Here is a 23,249-nt window from a genome sequence, read left to right on the forward strand (position 1 = left end):
AGAGGAGATTAGAAAAGAATTCTTCGCACAGGGTGTTGGTGGAACGTGAAATTCTCTCCCCCAAAGTGTTGTTGAAGCAGCGCCCATCAATTCTTTTAAAATGGAATCAGATAGTTGCTTGAAAAAGAGGAAAGTTGGCTGCTGTGTTTGCCTACATAACAACAGTGACTACCCTTCAAAAAGTTAATCAGAGGATGTGAAGGACTTTGGAACGTCCTTACAATATGAAAAGGTGCCACTGTAAATGTAAATTCTTTCGCTGTTAGTTCAGATTAACACAACCACTCTGTTTTCTATTATGTTTGGAGATGAATGTAAGTTTGATTTCTGAATACCAAACTTGGGTAAAATCAGTTGAACTAAGCCAAGACTGAGAGTTGCTATTTTCAGCCTCAGATACAATTATCCACTGATGAAATAGAAACTTGAAGCATCAAAGGGAAACAACAGTAATTTGAATTAGGCCTGCTTTTTGGCTTGGGTTCGATGGGAATCTCGATTCGTTCATCGCTGTCATTCATTTGCAAGTGCCTCTTTATAATCTCATCCCTCCCCAACCACCTTGTTACTGATGGACAGTGGAAGACACAAGTTAACCTTTACAAATAAAATGGCTTATGTTAGGTCATAAAATATATCAGTGAAGCCATTAGCAACAATATTTTTCACATTGTAAATCTTGGATATCTGCCAATGAAAAATGTCAGGGACAAGCTCTCGGCTGCATATCAAAAGGAAAATGAATATTAAACCTATCGAGTGTTGAGAACGTTAGTCGCTTGTTATTTCCGCTCAGGTTATGGATTCATGGTACAGACAATTCAAAAATAAAAATATACAATTGATTATTTAATTGAGCTTTACACATACCTCACTGCACTGAACAATCTACGTGCAGTGAAATGCATGTATAATCCCACTATTTTAAATGGGAATACAATTTTTATTTTACGCAGTCTGTGTCAATGCTTTTCTCACAAACAGTTGTCCTGATAGATGTGTGGCTTTGTGCTGTGGAGAAACACAACTTGTGAGTGTCATTTTTTTTCCGCTGCCAGGAGAGGGAAATATTGTTGTTACATCGTCCTGCAGTGCATTCTGGGTAAGATGACCTCATTGTGATAAGCTTATGGTCTGTAGCAGTGCTTCATAGCTTCCCACAGAATTCTGCCTCATAAATAAAATCAATATCTACTATTATTTTTGTCTGAGCTTAGATGACTGTTTTGCTTGCCAGTGAATTATTCTATTTTTTTGTATCTGTTTAAAATAGGGTAGAGGTCCCCCTTTAACACAAAATGAAAACAAATGAGTCTCGCTCCCCAGGATATGGTCTTTTAAAGATTCGAGCACTTTGTCTTGCGTCCTTCACGGAATTCAGTGACAACTTGGATAACATTTCAGAGGAGCACTCCCATCACTTCAGAATGTGAGATCAGCGATCCATGGATTGCAATATCCACTGTATATTTATCGAGATATAGGAAGCATGGTGTGGAGCAGATTATTTGCGAATCAATTCTATCCTTCAATAAACAATTTCACTATTTTAAATGCATTACCTCTAGCTGTGTCAGTGGTCTTTGTTCAATCTTTAGACTGCTGAGAATCTGAAAATGCATTTCAATGCTACAGCAGAAATACATCACCAGCAGTCTGGAGGGTAGAGTAATAGGTTATTACACAGTGCATGGTTTTGGGATCACCAACTCAAGGACACAGTTAAGTGACAAAGCTCAGCAAAGCGCCTAAAGCACAAAACCAGGTATTGTGGTCAAAAGCACAAGTACAAACAGAGCTCAGCACCAACTTTTTTCCTCTTTAAAGCATACACTTCATTATTAAATTATATCAGTAGAGCTTCATCTCTCAAATGCCATATAGATGTAATAAGTGTCCTGTCAGGTATGACAATGCATTTTATTCTCACCACTGGAATGTATTATTTCAGCTCCCTTCAGTCTATTCTGGGTAAGATGTCACTGTGCTGAAGCTAAGGCTTGTCGCACTACAGAACTTAATACGGGATTCTGCCTCACGAAATAAAATCAATGTGCACTATTTTTAATCTTACTACTGTCAGAAAGAAAAGTTTAACAAGCAATTGGTTCCCTGGATGAGTCATCGACAAATGCACAGCAAGGGGTGGTACTGAGCCGTAAAACCAGGAAGATGCCAGGTTCCACCCCCATAGTCCGTGCTGAGTTAGCTGTCCCCAGCAAGGGAGAACCGGGGAGACCCTACAATTGGAGTCTGGTATCTGAGCTGGGGAAGAAAGGGAACAGAAATCGGGCAAGGTTTTCTTCCTGTAGCAACTGCCAGTGACCCCTGCTGGAAAGTATGCATGTCAACATTTGGTGAGGGTACAATCAGGCTTAAGACTCATTCCCCAAGGTGAAATAGTGCACTGACATATTGCCAAGAACATAAGAAATAGGAGCAAGAGTAGGCCATACGACCCCTCTAGCCTGCTTCGCCATTCGATAAGATCATGGCTGACCTTCGACCTCAACTCCACTTTCCCGCCTGATCCCCATATCCCGTGATTCCCCTGGAGTCCAAAAATCTATTGATCTCAGCCTTGAATATACTCAAAGACTCAGCATCCAGAGCCCTCTGGGATAGAGAATTCCAAAGATTCACAACCCTCTCGGTGAAGAAATTCCTCCTCATCCCAGTCTTAAATGGCCGACCCCTTATTCTGAGCCTATGCCCCCTAGTTCTAGATTCTCCAGTCAGGGGAAACAACCTCTCAGCATCTACCCTGTCGAGCCCCCTAATAATTTTATATGTTTCAATGAGATCACCTCTCATTCTTCTGAACTCCAGAGAGTATAGGCTAATACAAAAGGTGCTAGCCCTCATGGAACTGCACAACCAAGAGTTACCAACTTCAGGAGCAGATGGGAGGAGATGGGGAAAGAATTAACCCTAATTTTTAAATTAACAGCTGAATCAACTGCTCGACCATTCGAATGTTAGGGGTTTCTACCTTTTCGCACAGCAAGCTAAGCCATCCAATGGAATATAAAATGTAATGCTGCAAATAAACAGCTTAATAACTAGAAATGACCCACCCAACCTTTGCTAACAAATATTTACCCTGTCGATAACAGAAAGAAAATGGCCCAGCAAACCCCTTCAAGGCATAAATCACATTTCAAGGACTAGAGGTTTCACGTTTTAGTAAAGCAATTCAATGAAAAGAAAGGAAGCAACAATGAGCTCCTAAAGCCAGTCAGGTACACGTTGTGGGCATCGAACAAACCCGAACAATAAGAGCCCCAAAAATTACATAATTTTAGAGGTTGAAAAAGGTGCAGAAGTCTACAGGAAGCACCTCAATGACCTCAGAAATATGAGAAGGGTGAAGGTAACCCATGTTAGAGGAAGCATAAGGGAGCTGCACCACTAGAATAAAATCAATGACTGGAATAGAAAGGATACTGGCCAAGCTTTTCAACCTCAAAGGAGATCATGTCTATAAAGGCTTCAGACAGGACAGGTTATGTAATATTGTACTGTGTCATTCACTATACAAAAATACTTTTCAAGTGCAATGAATGCTATCAAGACACCACACCCATAATGCACTGCGTGTGATATAAAAAGACACATTTTGCCTTTATCTGAATTCCTTAAAAGATGTGTAAGCAAGAAAGATCTTAAATAGCAACCTTTTAAAATATAAATGGCTCAGATAACACAGAGTCTGATGTCCTTTGTTATATAACCATATCATAAGATAGGATTGGATTATAAAGAGCCTTCTGCCTATTTAATCTCAGCCTTCTAGAATACTAACTCCACTGTCTTCCTATTACATCATCCAGCGTTTTTTAGAATGAACCCAGTTCCTGACCTCAACCATCCTTCCTGTTAAACTGTCCCAGGTGTTGAACACCACCTTCAATATGGGAACTACATCCAAACTATTGGACTATCAGTGTTCAATTACTCTCTCAACTTGACTGTCATTGTCTCACAAATCTCCGTTGCTGTCTCTCTAAGTACCCTGGGTTTAGTTTATCCTTCCTGGGGATTGATTGATTTTCAACTCATGCAGTCAATCTCAAGCTACTGCTTCATTAATGTGAAATACCAGAAACGCATCCAATCTGAGCTTGATGTTGGACAGTATATTGTCATGTCCTCTCTGCTATAAACCTCCAAGAAGTAGGTATTCAGCACACTTACAGTCCTCTATTCTTCCTCGTGCAGACATCCCAACCTAATAAGTTAGCAAAAGTTGATCAACACCTTCAAAAAAGCTGGCAAAGACCCCGCAAAAAACAAGTCAAAAATGGTCTCAATAAATGCCTATGACAGATGAAGGCAAATAGTTACACTGAAAATGCAGTAGGACACAGCCTTGTAACATAGGTCATGGGTATATCCAACATTCCTTCATGTTAAGTACATGAGAGCCTGAAAGCAGATACAAGTGTTGAAGCCACAAGATTTCTTTTCTAGGGGGCATGAGTCCCCAAAGATTTTAATTTTTGACATTTTATTTGGTGAATTTTCTTTTCTTTTGCACCATTCAGCTAGTCAAATGTTAACTTTTCCTCTTTATTTTTTTCCCCGTTGTCTAATTGTCTAACATTGAAGGTATGCATGACAATGCGACATCACATCCTCACTGTGTCAATGATTCTAACTATTCCTACATATCTGTGTTTAAGGGCTCCAGTGTGGTTTCTCCCTATATCATTGCCCCCGACTGGATAATTACAACCAAGCCTAAACCATGGATAATTACCACCGAGTCCCAGTACTCTCCCAGCCTCTCTTCAGGGCAGTTTACCATTCTGTTTACATTCTCATTGTGATATAGGTGGCTATCCATTCACCTTAGCATCGAGTCTCCCACAATCACTATGTGCTCAACAACCTTGCCAACCTTATCTGCATGGGGCAGGTCTTAAAACGTCTTTTCTAGTGCAATTTCCTTCATCTCAGCCCCAGTGTGTAGTCAAATAATTCATTCACATCCTTAACTGTTTTCTGTGAAAAAGGAAGATGTTTGCCATGACATACGAACATATGAAAAAGGTCAGAGAAAGACCAACTGGACCATCAAGCCTGTCTCATCCAGACATGGTGCAGTCAACATATATCATCATCCTTCTCAATCTCCTGGGAGAAGGCCATTCTTTACTAGTGAGCCAATACCACTTTGAGCATCAATGTCACACTTTAGAGGCAAACTCCCACCTCTGAATCAGAAGGTTGTGGGTTCAAACCCAATCCCAGAGCTTCAGCATAAAACTTAGACCGAGTGAGTAAAGTGAGTACTGAAGGAGTGCTGCATTGTTAGAGGTAAAGGGAATTAGGGGTTACGGGGAGCGGGCAGGAAATTGGACATGAAGCTGAGATCAGATCGGTCAAGGCCCTGTGGGTGGCGGAGCGGGCCCAGGGGCTGAGTAGCCGGGTCCTGCTCCTACTTCTTGCGTTCTTTAGATTTGAGGTTAGGATCAGATCAGCCATGATCTTATTGAATGGCGGAGCAGGCTCGAGGGGCCAATTGGCCTACTCCTGCTCCTATTTCTTATGTTCTTATGTTCTAGGTGCCGTGTTTCAGATGAGACGTTAAACTGAGGCCCCACCTATTTGTCCAAGTGGATGTAAAAGATCCCACAGAGCTATTTAAAGAAGAGTAGCTCAACATCCATCCCTCACCCAACACCAGCAAAACAGATTACCTGGTCATTCATCCTAATTGATGCTTGTGGGATCTTGCTGTGCCTACATAACAGTGGCTACACTTCAAAAATAACTAATTGGATGTGAAGAGCTTTGGGACGTACTGAGGACATGAAAGGTTCTATATAAATGCAACTTCTTTCTTCATTTTAAAAAAATATTCGATAGTATATTTCCATTTATTTTATTCCTCCTTATTTTTCTTCCTCTTCTGACCTCCCTGACCTTGTGATTGAGTGGACGGGCAGAAAATCTGCTCCCAGGCGGAAGCAATGCTGCCCTTGAGCCAGGCCTACCCCCTTGGAGCTATGCAACAGTGGCCCAGTGAGAACTCAACTCTGATTTCCCACCCTCCCTTTGGTTTTTCCACACCAAATTTACTCCCTAGGCTTAAACCAGCATGAAAAGCCTCGAATAAAACAGATTGCTGTTGTTAATTAGAACAGGAAGTGCTTATTGAATAAAAAGAGGCCCAAGCGATTAGTAGCTTTGAAGAGCTCATACCAAAGCTTCATATAGAGGCTTCTGTTTAAGCTCTTCAAAGCTATTGAAGAGATCACAGTCATTCAAGGTTCACTATTATTGTGGACTGCAGCCTCTTTTTGTTTGTGTGATCAGAGATTCTGTTCTACATGAAAGAAATCCCGACAACAGAGTGCCTTTAATAATACTAATAGCTGCATTTTCTATGGTCCTAAAATCCCAAATTCTAGTCTCATAGTTACGACAGTTTGATCCAACACCATTTTGATTAAGACCAAATCTCCCACCTACAACGAGTGTTGATCAGAATGCTTCAGTGTGTTGGGAGCAGGTAAGTGAAGATTGGCTCCCATCAGAGACAAGCTCCCACAGCTTCAGGCACAACTGAGCAAGAAACTTATTACAGCCATCACCTTATAAATTGGTTAAAAAAAAGCTCATCTTTATAAACCTGGAAGAAGTAATCTGAAATTCCATTTGTTGGAAAGCAGAGAACTGCAGCAGCAGAATAAAGAAGATTGTGAAATGCTTTTTGAGACCTCACTGAAATCCCAAAGCAGGGACATAGCTTGTGCCATAGAGTTGGAGATAAAATAACTGATTCTTTATATACAAAAGTAAATTATACGTACAGTAAATCGATACAAATATCCACCTTTTTTCAGAATTCAGTACCTTGCTGGAATAGCAGCGGACTCATTACAGGCTTATCACACGTTCACATACATACAGAGTGTTCATACCCTGTCTTCTAAGAGCTATCTGGCCAGTCTCAGAAGAATCATTAAGCCGCTCCATTTAGTGTGTGTAAATGGAAGGCCTTAGATCTGCAATACATAAAAAACTGTCTTCCTCATCAAAGGTAGGATCAGAAGGCAAGATGGAGAGCACAGTCAAGTTAGCTGCTTGCTTGACTGATCCCTTTTCATTTTCTTCTCACTCATATCGGTAGATGATGACACTTTTTACCACCTCACTCCATCCCTTTTGAGTGGCCTTTGGTACTCCCTGGCTTTTGGTGATGTGTGATTCGCCTTATTCCGACTGATTGTTTCCGGGAAGGAGTGCGACCAGACGTGAAGCAATCAGCTTCAGCGTCAGGCAAATCGTATGTGGAGTTTTGTGATAGCTTTCTGCTTGCATTCACTCAGTGTGTTTATCTGAAACTGTATGCTGGCTGTGTTCTGAAAGCCTCCAATGAAATGTTGGCCAAAAAAATAAATCACCTTTATCTGGGCAATTCCTTCATCAAACCAAAACAGCCCTTGCCTACAAGATGTAATGAACAATAGGAGCAGCAGTGACTTTTAAATATGGAGCAGCATAAAGTCTAGGATGGTGCCAGGTTTGACCCCTGGTTTACCTTGTTAGGTGATCTCAAGGTGTGTTTGGCCTTGGCAATGGTAGGGGCACTGTTATTGGCCTTGGCAACAGTAGAGGCGCCGAAATTGGCCATGGCAACAGTAGGGGCACCACAAATGGCCTTGCCAATAGTAGGGACACCGCAATTGGTCATGTCAGCAGTAGGGGCACCGCAAATGGCTTTGGCAATAGTAGGGGCCCCGCAATTGGCCTTGGCAACTGTAGGGGCCCTGCAATTGGCCTTGGCAACAGCACGGGCACCGCAATTGGCCTTGCCAATAGTAGGGACACCACAATTGGCCTTGGCAACAGTAGGGGAACTGTAATTATCCTTGGCAACAGTAGGTGCACTGCAATTGGCTTACTGAAAAAAGGTCAGCCAAAGTTTCCACTCCTGATTGCTAAGTCGTGACTCCTCCTGAAAATTGTGCACTTTTGGATGCTGGGCAGGGCAGAAAATGGCTGGTCTGTGATACTCCTCCTACCCCCTAAAATTAAACACTCTGAAGGTACTGGGATCAAACAAGAACTACCACTTGGACGAGATGCTGAAGCGAAGCCGTACCCCAGTGCAAGCTAGCACCTTCAGGAGTGGAGCAGAAAAAAAAATTGGCTGTGGGAAAATTAAAAATAAACTTTAAAAAAAATGGATAAGCCTAGTATGATTATGCCCATTTATGGGGCGTAACTGATGTGAAAATGCACCCGAACAACTCAGAAAAACATTCGGATATATTGGCAAATTTGCTGGCAGGTAATGTACTAGAAGAAACTCCACTCACATCTTAAGCAACACGATAGATCTTCCTTAGATTCTTATAATGTCAGTGAGTTCATGTTAAAATGTAAACAGATTATTCTACTTTCGACATACATTTGTTGTCAGCCCTGTTTGGTGGTACAGTCGAGTAGGAAACTGCTCTTCGCCTCCAGGCCCGGGTTTCAGTCCAGTCCAAACTGATGTGTTGAAAGTGTCCTCAACGTGGCAGCTGTGAGGATCCAAAATGAAAAAGAAAATGTGCTTTCCGCAGCCATTTATTAATGAGGTCACAGCATCAAACTGTTTATATTTTGCACTAATTAGCACTAAGTCGGCAGTCTGATTTGGCCAGACCACAGGATAGCTCCGGTAGGAAATGGAAATGTTACCCTGGCCAGGCAGGAATGCTCTTCCGAGGTCGGAGTTAAGGTGCATTGTTGCAGCTGAGTAGAGGAAGCTTCACTCTGTACCTGGCCTATACTGCACCTTACCCTGGAGTGCTTGATGTTGACAACGGCTGCTCAGGACAGCTAAGTATTCCATTCCTCCCCATTGACATCCCAAGCTGCGGTGAGCACAAAATAGTTATTCAGACCTCCCTCAAAAAAAAGTATTAGTTTTGAAATCACACAGTGGATACCAGTCAATGAACACTTAATGAGTTCATGTGAAACTCTTAGCTGTTTTAGCAGAAGTGCTAATCTGTTTATTTTAAGCAGGTTAACACCTCAGCTAAAATAATGGAGAAGGGAATTTCAGACATCATTACGCTAGTGTCCATTTTGTAATTCACGGTCTCTAATTTTTAAAGGGATGAGTGAAACTTTGGTAAATTCGGCTGGGAGGAAAGTTAATTGTAGCATTTTTTGAGATTTGTGTTGGGAGTTTTTGCATCTGTGCATGAAGGTAATTTGTATTTATGTGAACAAACCAAACCTCTGATAAAATACTGTCAACCATTCCTATATCAATGAAATAACATAGTTCATTTTACCAACAAAACTAGCTTAGATGATCAAAAAGAACTTCAAAACTCTGACTGAGAAATATGTTACAGTTGATGTCAGCTAATTGAGCATTTCTTTATGGCAGATGTTATGTTGAAATGCCAAAGCAGTGATTCCGTTTCACTGATTGACCTGGTGGTGATCTGTATCACGTAGCACCCAAACATTTCTTGCTGTGCTGCATAGTCCATTACCTATCTACGCATAAGGTTATTCCCCTGTGACATCAACAAAGGATGGATCTGTAACCTGGTTATGGATGAGGACAAATTCCGTGAGCCTGAGGAAGATGATGTGGTGTCATTGCTAAAAGAGATTAGTGGCAACAATACTGAATCTGTCTCACCAGTGTGAAATTCGACACATCACATAAACATACCTCTATGACAGATGCTTATCTACATCATTGTAAACAATTTTACAACACCAAGTTATAGTCCAGCAATTTTATTTTAAATTCACAAGCTTTCGGAGGCTTCCTCCTTCCTCAGGTAAATGTATAACTTGGTGTTGTAAAATTGTTTACAATTGTCAACCCCAGTCCATCACCGGCATCTCCACATCATATCTACATCATGTATTACATACTCCTGTCTAATTGACTCTGTAAAACTAAAGGACCAATATTAGTACATTAAACAGCTACAATCATTGTCAGTATATCATCAGGAAATCAGACACAGTATGACAATCGCAAGGGCCAATACACCTGTCCTTTATTAAGATAAAAGGTGATTTACAACAATTTATGATTTATAATAAACAGCAACATTTTTCTGTAATCTTCGACCCGTCAAAATTATACTAATTACATGATATAAAATGCAGATCTATCAGCAGTGGTCACAATCACCCTTTCTAGGATTAGGTGAATTGATGTGCATGAAGTACTCCAGATGGCATGTGATCAACAACATATAAAGCAACAAAACAACCTCTAGATCTGTTCTCGGTCCTTCTGCTAATGCAACCCACTCCCTTTTTATTTAATGCAGCTAAGCATTGTGCTGATGCTTTTCATGGATCTATCCGCTATACCCCCGAGATCTTCTTTGTGATCAGCCTGCTGTACCGCTGTTTCATTTAACACATACTCCCTTTTTTGGGTTCTCGTTCCCATACTAATTATTTTATGATGACCAGATTGAATTACATCTGCCACCTATTTGCCTGAGGTTAACTCCTTCTGAATCTGGTTGCACTTTTTTTGATTATTGCCTCTTACTTTGGTGCCACCCACAGACTTGGAGGTTTTCGCTTATGATATCCTTGTCCAAGTCATTAATGTGTAGTAAAAATAAGAAGGGTGAAATGGTGACCTAAGGATACGTGGCATGTGACCGTTGAAAATTGCAGCCACGAGGAGAGATTGGATAGGCTGGGGTTGTTTTCCTTGGAGCAGAGGAGGCTGAGGGGAGACTTGATTGAGGTGTACAACATTATGAGGGGCCCAGATAGAGTAGACAGGAAGTAGCTGTTTCCCCTAGCGGAGAGTTCAAGAACAAGAGGACACAGATTTAAGCTGAGGGGACATGAGGAAAAACTTTTTTACCCAGAGGGTGGTGTATGGAATTCGCTGCCCGAATTGGTGGTAGAGGCAGGGACCCTCAACTCTTTTAAAAAGTACCTGGACCTGCACCGAAAGTGCTGTAAGCTGCAGGGCTACGGACCGGGTGCTGGAAGGTGGGATTAGAATGGGCATCTGGTTGTTCTTCGAGCCGCCGTGGACACAATGGGCCGAATAGCCCCCTTTTGTGCTGTATCTTTTCTATGGTTTCTATGGTTCTACATCCAACTTGTCAAGTTTCCATTATGTCTTCACTTTAAGCCAGTTTTCTATCCAATCCCATTCAACAGCCTAGATTTTCCTCTCGTCAACTGTGGTAGGTCAGGCTGGGACCCATGGGGCGAGGCCCATTTGCATGTTTTTGATGGCTTCATATAGTGGCACCACTATTCCTGGTCAGAATGGAGATGATTGGGTAATTCCCCCATCAATCATGCCTGGAGACTGCACTGCTGTAAGTGGCTGGGACTAATTTGTCTGTAACTATCCTCCACTCACTGCATTATGCTGGAGAAACAATCCTGCTTTCAGCGGGAGACATTGAGGTAGTTTTGGGCAGAAGTTCTGTTTGCTGTATTTCATAGAGACTGGACACGATGGGCCGAATGGCCTCCTTCTGTGCAATAACTTTCTATGATTCTATGATTCTTTTTAAATAGACTCTGTAGACTGTTTGCTGTAGTTTGCTGTTTAAATAGACTTTTTTTGCTGTAAAATAGACTGTTTGCTTTGAGTTCTGCCGTAAGTCCCGCCCCATCTCCAAATCATTGGCTGATATAGTGCAACTCATCGGCTGACACAGTGGTGACACTCTGGGCTCAATTTTAAAAGGGAGGCGGGATGGCGGTGGGGGGGGGGGGGGGGGGGTCAATGGGTGCGGAGGAAACCCGAATAAAAAAAACTTACCTTTCCCTTACCTGATTGACAGGCTGGCTGCCAACAGGAGCTGCGACGCCGAGAGTGAGGTGGGGGGAGAAAGAGAGTGAGAGAGGGAGAGACCTCATCGGGCGCTGGAACAGAGAGTGAGGTGGGGGGGGGCACAACGATTGGGGGGGACAAAGATGGGGGAGGCACAAAGATTGGAGGGGGGAAAAATATGGGGAGGACACAAAGATGGGGGGATATCGGACATCGTCTGAGGGGGGAGACATCTGGAGACATCAGAGAAGAGACATTGGGGGGTGAGACATCGGGGGTGAGACATTGGAGCAGGGGGGTGCAGGTGACATCGTTTGAAAGGTAGGTTTATTTATTTTTTTAACATTGTGTAATGTTATTTTATTGAATTTATTTAGTTTATTTTTGCCTGGTGAATCGGAATGCGTGAGAAAGCTGCCCAGGTAAGTTGAAAATAATTGCAACCGCCTGCTATGTAACAAATAAAGTACCTTAAGTACCTCAATGAGGTACATTTGCTTCTTTAAATATCGTCCTGCCGGCTTTAATTGCCGACGGGACTTCCGGATTCCAGAACTGCGCGCGCACACAAATGCGTCAGTGTGAGACGAGGAAGTCGGCGGGTTGGAGCCGGGCTCCTTACCCGCTCAGGATTTTACCGATTTTTGCTGCCCCCTCACCCCCGGACTTTCATCTGAAAATCGAGCCCTCTGATTTTTGACAGGTTCCTGGCAGGATTTCCACTGGCAGCAAGAAACCCACTTGGGAAGGAGGAGAAGGAGGGGGCGGGGGGGGGGAAGGGCGGAGGACGGAAGGATAACCTGCTGAAGACCTCGGGTGTCTGCAGTAGTTTAGCATGGCCGACTGCATCCGGGATCACTGGAAAAGTGATGTGCGAGGTGTAAAAATGTGAAAATTTGTGCACTGGATGAGTCCAATCGATCATCCTGCAATTGATTGCATTTAATTTCTGGGCCATTTAACATTCAGCCTCCATTCTCCACCCCCCCACCACCCCCATTCCCATATCAATGCTCAACACCAGGAATGCACCGTCATTCCTAATATCCAGTGTTGCCATGGCAATAATGATGAAAATTGCACCTCATTAAGGTGTAATTTGAATACACCAGCCCATATTTGGATGATGCAGTCAACGATCGCCATCACTACCGGCAGTAAGTGGTGGTGAAGAGTGGGAAGTCAGCAGAATGGTTTCTCAGTCAATTTCCTGTGCCCACCTGCTTTGGTGCTGCCCAGATTTGGTTGGTACTAGGGAGGAAAACTTAGGCTAATGACTTCTTAACTTAACCATCAATTGGCGAGATGCAGCCTTATCATAAATCACTTTGAAAATATAAGTATCTAATATCAACTGCATTTGCACCATGTCTTTGAAAATTTTCAGTAGATTAGTTAATCATGACCTCCCTTTCCTGGTTCCGTGCTAACTGTCCTTGAACAGGTTATGCTTTTCCAAGGGTTCATCTATTAGATCTCTGAAGATTGTTTCAAGGACTTTCGTATACCAGATGTTGAACTCAGTAATCTCTAATTTCCAAGTGTGTCTCTTGACCCTGAGTTTAAATAATGGAGTCATGTTGGCTATTTTCCAATCCTCAAAAATTTCTCCTGAATTTAGTGAACTAACATAAATGTCAGTTTAGGTATCACCAATTTCAGCCCATGTCTTCTTTAAGACTCATGAATACCAGTAATCTCGATCAAGTATTTTGTCTAACCTTTTTATAATTTTATCTTTTGATGTTTCCATATTGTTTAGCACTTATGGATTTGGATGTCCCCTTAAGCATGATGTTTAACTGAGACAACTTTCCCTCCTCTTCCTGGGCAAAGATGTCATGAAGCAATTACTAAATTCTCAACTTCTTCATCTCCAGATTTCCAGCTTCCGACTGTCATTTATAAGTGCAGCATGATTTTCTTTTGCCATTTGTTTATTATATATATGATTTGAAATCCTTAATTGTTCATTCAGATGTTCTCAGCAATCTTATAGGAACATGGGAAGTGCAAGACGAAAAAAGACCAAGGTCCATCTAGTTCGCCTTCCACCATCCTGGTCATCGCATGGATACAACGATAAAGGAGTTATTGACTAATTAAGGCAATCAATCTTTATCAATTAGTCTAAAAGAGACCCAGTTTATTTGGTTATGTTTGGTAATGCTTGTTACATTTGGTTATGCTTGTTACTGTTTCTAACTTGCTTTTGCTTATCATTATAATTGTTCCAATCTTTCTGTTTACCAGATTCCTTGTATGTTTTGAAAACCTTCTGTTCATCCCTAATACTACTCCTTACATCACTATTTAACCACATTGGTCTCTGTTACTCTTCAATTTGTTTCAATTTGCCTAGAACTAACTTTAATTGTAGCCTTTTCAAAATGTCCTTAAATATTTCCTATTTTTTCCATTGTAAATCACCCACCTTTGTTGTATTCCAATGAATCTTTTTTTAAACTGCAAGATTACTTTTTTTTCTCTTGTTTAGAATACAAATGGCTAAGATATCACGCTGTAGTTATTTTCTAACTTTAACAAATTTATTTTGACATACAATGCAACAGTTTGTACCAGAAAGAAAATAGTAGCTTCTCATACAACCTTTTTCTTTCTAGCAAGTACAACTAAAGACAAAGAACTGATCAGAATTCTTTGCCTTGGGGAGAAAACAAAGGTTCTTTTCCTACAGCGTCTTGTTCTGCTGTCGTTTGTGGTTCTCCTGAAAACCCTTGCAGAATGAGCTATTTTATATGGTTTCCTTTCCAAATCTGCTGTTTAATTATCAAACATCAAAGAATCTCTTAACAGTTTGCAGGCCTTGCTTCCTTGTCTCTGCAACTGTCTGCGTTGTTTCTTCTTATCAGTTACTTCAGGTATAATCTTACGAAGGCTCCATTGCGTCTGGCTAACACACACGTTTCTCTCTTTCAGCATCCTGGACAATATGCATCCTGATTTCAGTAAAGCTGACAACTGTATTCTTTATCAAGAAAGCGAGGGATTCATTCAAGTCCATTATTTTAGTCTTCTTTAAAACAAGTATCAAATGTCCAAAATCCACCAAAACTCATTTTACGTTTCCTCAAAGTCTGCTCTTTTAAAACCCAGTGTCCTTTCTTTACGTGCTAATAAACTTTGAGTTCCTGTGATATTATGATCAGTGAATCAATTACTTTAGTCTTACGTACCATATTTAGGTAATTGCTGAAGATAAAATCCAGAATAGGTGCTGACCACCTTGACTCTTCAACAACCTGCATGTGGGGAGACAATCTTGCCCCATCTCTGGAAACACATGCTCCTCTTTAATTCTTTCTCTGCTGTTTTCACACTCCATATCTGGGTAATTTACACCAAAAATGATGCTCTGGCTGTTTTTACAGATCTTCCTCATCTGCAAAACACTTCCTTGTCTATCCAGTCCAGGAGATCTAGAAGAGCAACCAATAACCTTCTTTCATCTGCTGTCTTCGACCACAAGGTACACTATCTCGACTGCAGCAGCCAAAGCACTAATATCCTTTCTTTCTATGGGTGCAGTGGCCCCTTTTACCCTATCACCGCTTGTATTGTTGTACCTGTTCCCTCTATATGCCCTGGCATTTTAATCTCCCAGTCAATATCGTGGTCTCTGATATGCCCTTCATATAATACTTTTCCCTCCTTGGAGAAGACTTCATCTGTGTGCTAAGTGAAATAATTTCAGAAACCTGTTTATAAGGAACTGATTAACATTTTTGCTATGTCCTGCACGCAGAGAAAACCTTCGAGTGCTGTCTCATTATTTCCCCATCTCTATTTTGTTGTTTGTTCTTTTTGTTTTGTCACATTTACTTGTGAGTGCTTCCTCATAATGTCAAGAAATCAACCCCTCCCCCTTAGTATTGCAGCAGCAAAGGCAGACTCTGAATTTAAAGGAAACTTGTCTTCATAAAAAAAAGACAAGACAACAACAACATTGAAAAGAATTCAATGGTTTGTGTAGCTAGAGTCAGTGAAAAATAATAGTATGTTATGTTGAACTGCAATTCTGCATCCTTGTAACCTCCGTGCAGGAGTGTCTAGGAGTTGACTGCAGCCTATTTGATGTTGCTTCCACCCATTACATTGGTGTTTGACTGAGACATGTAGGTAATACAAGTGGAATGTTGGCTAATGATAGCAAAAGTAAGGAGTGCCATTCTCCAGAACAAAAAGAACATTGTGCGGCAGTACTTGCTTGGAATGTCACTCGAGAAAGCTGTGTTACAAATGAAGGGCATCAGTATACAGAAACGCATTGTGCAACAATGGGATTCTGCTGGTGCTCACATTTGTCATTCCTACCCCCAGTCAGGATTGCAGGCACATCAACTTGTTGGTTAAGTCCCTATTTGACCTCCAGTGATAAAGACAAACTTGTCACTGGTGTGGAACTAAGAGGGCAGATCAGCCTCCTAGTCAGCTACAAAGGAATCCTTGAACTTACCCTGAACTTTGGGCAGGCACATTTTACTAGCAAACAAACTGGAGGGAATTGCTCCTCAGTTGTTTAAAAGCTAAGTTGGGATGAAAGAAATACCTAATCTTTTAGCTTCTGGACTTCATTAACTGCAAGACCTGTCATTTCCTGACTCTGCTGCATGTCGGCATGTACTGCTGACATGGATTTAATCCATTTTCCTGGCATTCCTTAACGAAACCATCTCGATTGTATTACCCGGATCTCTTTCTCCATTTTACCAAGACTCGCTCTTTTGCAGAGCTTTGAGAAAAGTTTTTCAAAGATACGGGCCTCTGTGACTTGATACAGATTATCTTACCGACACCACCTCAATGGAGAAGGCAAATGTAAGGCTAGTGCTTTTAATGTAAATTACAGGTCTGTTTGTGGTTATGTCTACACTGCAGCAACTATGCACAGTATAGAGAGGAAGAAGCTCGGTGGCGTTATCATTGAGTGTACATAACCCATTGTCACATGTGCAGGAGTGCCTTGACATGGTAATACAAGAAAACTTTAGTGCCCTCTCCAATTACTGTAAGGTAAAGTCACCAGCTCTGAGCCATACATACTAGAGAGGCACAGTTCCTATTTGGGTCTATGCCAAGTTAACTGATCTCAGCCAAGACAGCAGTGGTGGAGCTACACATGACCATAGCATTCCTAGGTTAGGAAAGGGAAAATTGTCGAGGTTCTCACTCCTGATCAATATAACTTAGTGACTCCGACTGAGGTAGGTGTGTATGGAGGACAGATGAGAATAGGATCAGGCTTGGTCCTGGCTTGTTGGATAGGCTGCTAACATACATTATCAGGGCACAGATATGAATAATGGCCACTTGGAGGTGGTGGAGGGTTACCATTGACTGTGAAACTGTATCTCATTACAGAGTTAATGCCTTCAGGAGAGGAGAGAAGATATTTTTAAAAAGGAGGCTAACTGTGGAATTGAAAGAAATAATAAATCGAATCAATACTCTGGAAGATGGCATTCCTGCATTACTAACCTGCCACTGTCGGCCATATTCTGCCCTGCTGTGTGCTAGAGCAAGGGTGTCCAATGTGTGGCATCATATCTCTATTTGAATTTATATTTCTTATTGCTTGGTTTGTCCTTTTTGACTTTTATGGGCCTGAAGGTTTGGAAAGGGCTGTTCTTAGTGCCATTACCTCATTGGTGGGTAAATCCTACAGCAGAACGCCGTACAGGAACTGTGCCTCTCTGGTATGTATGGCTCAGAGCTGGTGACTTTACCTTACAGTAATTGGAGAGGGCACTAAAGTTTTCTTGTATTACCATGTCAAGGCACTCCTGCACATGTGACAATGGGTTATGTACACTCAATGGTAACACCACCGAGCTTCTTCCTCTCTATACTGTGCATAGTTGCTGCAGTGTAGACGTAACCACAAACAGACCTGTAATTTACATTAAAAGCACTGGCCTTACATTTGCCTTCTCCATTGAGGTGGTGTCGGGAAGATAATTTATAATCTATGTCGAAATCTGCAGCTCGAGAAAATACAAATTAAAAGGAACACTGAGTTAAATTTTTTATGAGGTCCTGCATGATATGCACCTGTGTGGCCCACAAAAGACATCGGAACATAGGAATTGCTGGATGAGAAAGACCACGGTCCATCTAGTTCACCTTCTACCTTTGCAGTCGTCGCAATGCCACAACGATAATGGAGTTTATGACTAGTCATGGCAATCAATCTCTATCAACTAGTCTACAAGAGACTCAGACATGGGGTGAGGAAAATCTACCAGTGGTGAAAAGCTTTGGAACTTATAGGTTCCAAGTCACTCCTTTCTCGCAAGCATACTACGCTTACTATACTCATCCAAAAAACTTGGACACTCCAATTCTAGAGCAACAGCTACAGGACTGAGCACTGAGCTTTTTTGTTGTCTTGGTATTCGGGGTTTATTTTATGATTCAAAGCATATTATAGCAGCAGTGCTATGCCCAAGATGGCTGCCATAGAAACACCAATGTTGAGTCTGACTTCTGTTTTTATTTCATTTAAACCTTCTCAAAATCCATCATTTTGACTTAGCCTTCAGTCACTTCGCTTAACCACTCTTGTTCTTGTTATTTTTCTGTGAAGCCCCTTGTGACAGTTTGTAAGTTAAAGTCACTGCATGAATGCAAGTTATTGTTGTTTGATTTTTGTTGTGTTGGGTGAATGCCCAATGCAGGGTATTATCCATGCGAATCTGTATTCTTTTCAGACGTGGTAATTAAACCATTCCCTGCTCTTAATCTCATCCTAACTATAAAAAGTACACTCGACTTTCCTCATTTTGTAACTTGTGGGAACAATTCCATACTCTATGTTTACTAATGCTCAAAAGAGCAGAGTCACACTGTTATTAGGGTTACAGGAGCAGTGACTTGATGAAAAAGTGTTTGGCAAATCTCTTCCTGTTTGTTGATTAAAACACATGGCATCGCATGAATCATGTCCAAACAAATCGTCAGCACACTCGAGCACAATGTCATCATAATGAAAAAGTGACACTCAGCTCTTCCCTGTTTCCCCAAACAAAAAAGTATACTAAAGACTTTTCTTTCCCTATGAAGACAGTGCCCTTTTAAATCTCTGAAGTTGCTCATCTGGACTTTGCTCCTTGTGCCTCAGGGAAGTCAAAGTGATCTGAATCTCTAAAGCTGGCTGTTTCTTTCATTCCTATCCACCACCATCTTTGATGTTACCAATTAGCCTCCTGTAAACAAAGGGCAGCTTCCTGTTGACAGATGGGCTTCAACTGTTCAGGACTGCATCTCATTAATGCTCTCTCTTCACTTTAGCTGCTTCTTTGCCCTAAACAAAAAAAAAACTATCCCCCGAAGGAAACAATTTTCACGATAAGAGGAAATGGTTAAAACAGCATGTGTCCGGAATTCTCTCTGTGAAACTGCTTATAGTACTCTGCGCACTTTAGTTAGTCGACAACCTACGTGAGGCTGCAGCTAGATTCCCTTTATACTTCAAATATCAGTAATGTACATTTTTTCCCCTCCTTTTTTCAATCAGTTCAACATCCATTTTCTCCTCAATTCCACTTTGTGGCGTTTTTGAAAAGAACTCATCGAGTGGCTGCATGCTTCAAAGTTCACTGGTCTTGAAAGCAGTCAGACTGAAATAATCCTGAAAAAGAAGCCTCCATACAGAAAAATTATAATTTCATATTTATTATTAACAAGAAAGAAAACACTGGAAAGCTTGAGAAGATTCAAAAGCGCAATTACCATAAATCAGAGTGTATGTAGTGGTATTTTTGTTTTCTAAAGACCATTTGAGTGAAAAACCTTTCATAAAGGAATCATGTTTTGCCAGCTCCATGGCTGAATTATTAGTGCTGAGAAATAAAAAGGTTGCAGCCTCCTGGGCTCAGATGCAAGCTTTTTATGAAGAGGGTTGTTTTGGGAGGAAAAGCATTATCTATTGAGGCCCAGTACTGCTGCCCGTGGAGCATCTGTGTCCCAAGCAGATGGAGTGAGTCCTGGGGCTGCCCACTGCTTAACCCAGCTATTGCTCTTAAGAGCATTGCCTTTGTCTGGGCTCTTAGGTGGAGTGCGAGGCAATCATGGGATGTTCCATTTTGGCTGGGGAGAGAAAAAAGTGACAGACAAGTTATAACAACAACGACTTGCATTTATATAGCACCTTTAACGTAGTAAAATGTCCCAAGGCGCTTCACAGGAGCGTTATCAAACAAAATTTGACACCGACACAAGCGCACGAAGTGGCTAATAATAATCCAGCGGGAATTGTGGTCACATGGTAGTTGTAGGAGATCGAGTGCGAGCTCCTAATGGGCAGGGAAGAAGACAGTGTAAGCAGCAGGAGATGTGACAGCAGGGGACAGAGTAGTGAGTAATCTCTCACCCCCTGAAGGAATCATAGAAACCAGACACAGCAGAGCCCTTTATGTCCTGTACGTTTTGACTTTGTAAATCATAAAGTGAAAATAACAGGGCTTGACTTTCATATGACGTCAGTTGTCTCAGAAGCATTCGCAAGGAAGCACAAGCAATTAAGTAAGGAAGACACTTTTTATAGTGACTACTACTTCAGATCTGTGGAGATTTGGTTGCCTTGTTCTGTCAACACCTCCATCTGACTAGTTCAGCTGCAAAAGAGCTCACGATACAGAGACAAGCCTTTCAATATACTGCCCCAATTGGAACTCAAGATAAAATATAGATAGCACACACACTGGGATTTGTTATGCACTGATTCATGGATACCTGGGAGTGTTTACAAGGCTGTCATCTCATGAAGATAACATTAAAGACCATGACAGCAACACTTTAGCAGTTCATAAGCACCGACTGATCCCGGAGATTGAAGTTGTTTACATTTTATCAGGAGTTTATTCTGTTTTTGGTTAGTTTGGACGTTAACTGTCGCTGTGCTCCATAGTTTGGATACGTGGCAAGATTAATGATCATTATCATCATTACTGCAGAGTACCAGGAAATTCTACGTCCAGTATATATTTCATTGTTTTAAATATGCCACTATTGGTAATTAGAGTTTCTTACAAGCCTAACTGGCCTGAAGCCAGTCAATAAACTATAACAACCCCCAAATACTTGAATTTATATAACACTGTATCACACCTCTCAGAAACATCACATATTTATGACAACTGTTATTTGGGAAACATAGATTCACATTTTGTGCAAAACAAGATTCTACAAACGGCAATGAGGTGTCTTTCCATTGCATTGGTTGAGGGAAGAATATTGGCTAGGTTATAAGGAGAACCCCTCCTGCTCTTTTTTGAATAGTGCCAAGAGGTAATGCATTCCCTTCAGTAATGCACTCAACTGCCCGCCTAGTTTAGAGACCTAAGTCTTCGAGTGGGTCTTGAACTCACAAACTTCTGACTCGCGGGCAAATGTGCTGAGCCAAGCTGACGCTGCATTGTTGAGGGGGTAAAGATTATTTTGTCCCATAAGCCTCCCCCTCGGGCTACCTCTTCAAATGTGGGAGCCCATATCACACACCCGCGAGCAAGCACACTCAGTCCTTCTGCTCTTTTTACTGGCCTCAGTCATTACAAAATTCTACCGGGTAAAAATGAAGCTGACGTTGTTACTGTGTAGGGACCACACGATGGGGTTGATTTTGATCCCTTCGCGATGCGGCCAGTGCCATTTTAATGGGGGCCTGCCTAGGGCATCCAAAGCGCCCACCTGATTCAGGTGATAGGCCCCTTTTAAGATGGAAATCAGGGTCCTATGATGTAATTGGGGACCCAGATTGCCATTTCAGGTTGGAACTTGCGCAGTGAAGAATTCGACCAGTTTCGTGGGCGATGGAGGGAAAGAGGCCTGCCAAAGGTGAGTGTTGACTTACTTCTGTGGGTTTCGGAGGAGCAGGAGCGCACCGCCGGAGCCCCCAAGAAAATTCTGGGCCACTGCTGCCCCAGGGCTCCCACCCTCCGTGATCATGTCCCCCCCCCCCACCATCCCCGGGACTTACCTTCCCGGCGGCTCAGTTTCCTTTGCCAAATCTGGCGAGCTGCGTGGGGAGGCCTGTTTGGCGGCCCACAGCTTGCCTGGCGAATGTAAATAAGGCCAGGCCATGAAATCACGGGGGTCACTTCACTTCCGGACTGGTCGGCCGACCAAAAGTCAAAATCGGCCCACATGAGTGGAAACCTTCTCTGGTCTCCACATGTAGACAAGGATATTCAGTATCACACTGCAAGTTCTGCACAGTGTGAACAGAGCTGCTACGACCTGGCATGTAATAGCTTATCTAATATTGGTGTCATCTGGGTTCCTACAAAGCTCTTGATTAATGGCCTGAAAAAATATCATACCTTAAAGCATCTATTTATGGTCCCTAGATTTCTAGTTTATTTAAGAGTGACAAGAAAATAACTATAGTTGCATACATGCATGAAAAAGGAATTTAAAACTAATAATTGGTCAGGATCGGCAATATTGATTGACATTATTAGTTCAAATTAGCATGACCTAATTGAGGTCTTTAAAATTATGACGGGGTTTGATAAGGTACATGTAGAGAAGATGTTTCCACTTGTGGGGGAGAACAAAACTCGGGGCCATAAATATAAGATAGTCACTGATAAATCCAATACGGAATTCAGAAGAAACTTCTTTACTCAGAGAGTGGTTAGAATGTGGAACTCTCTTCCACAAGGAGTGGTTGAGGTGAATAGCATAGATGCGTTTAAGATGAAGCTGGACGCGCACATGAGGGAGAAAGGAATAGGAGGAGATGCTGATAGGGTTAGATGAAGAGGGGTGGGAGGAGGCTTAGACCAGTTGGGCCGAATGGCCCGTTTCTGTGCTGGAGACTCGATGTCACTGTATGTTAATATGTAAATATGAATGGAAGTCCTTGAAACTAACAGAGAAAGTAGGAAATAATATTAATGGACAGGAAATGACAATAAAAGAAATTAGTCACATATTTTTTGCCCCCCAGAGGAGTATTGCAAAAATCCTTTCAATATTTCATGATTACACCTTGGTGTGTAACAACAACATGTCTAGAACCTCCAGTAATCTCAGTAGGACATTGCTGAGAATAAGATCGGCTCATAGCAAACACGGACTCTGAAAGTGGGCCTGAACCCATGGCAACACAGGGCATTTTCCACCACACTGGTGCTGCCCACACAAGAAAAGTTATTTATACACCTACGTATGTGGAGACACTGATACATTCATATTACAAGATTTAATTACAATTCTAGTGACAGCTCAGGAAAAATAACAATAAAATATTTGCCTTCAGCTTGAAGGGGCAAGGTCAATGTAGATCAGAAATTCCCAATGGCCATACTTTTTTTTCAAAGGCTTTAATAAGGATGTTTAGCCTTATTTCCTTTCATTTTTAACAATCCTTATTAGATAAACTTTGCCATGAACTAGACACTGGCCATCTAAATAAGGAAAG

Source organism: Heptranchias perlo, chromosome 36 (genome assembly GCF_035084215.1).
Source record: "Heptranchias perlo isolate sHepPer1 chromosome 36, sHepPer1.hap1, whole genome shotgun sequence".
In the NCBI taxonomy this organism is placed as follows: domain Eukaryota; kingdom Metazoa; phylum Chordata; class Chondrichthyes; order Hexanchiformes; family Hexanchidae; genus Heptranchias; species Heptranchias perlo.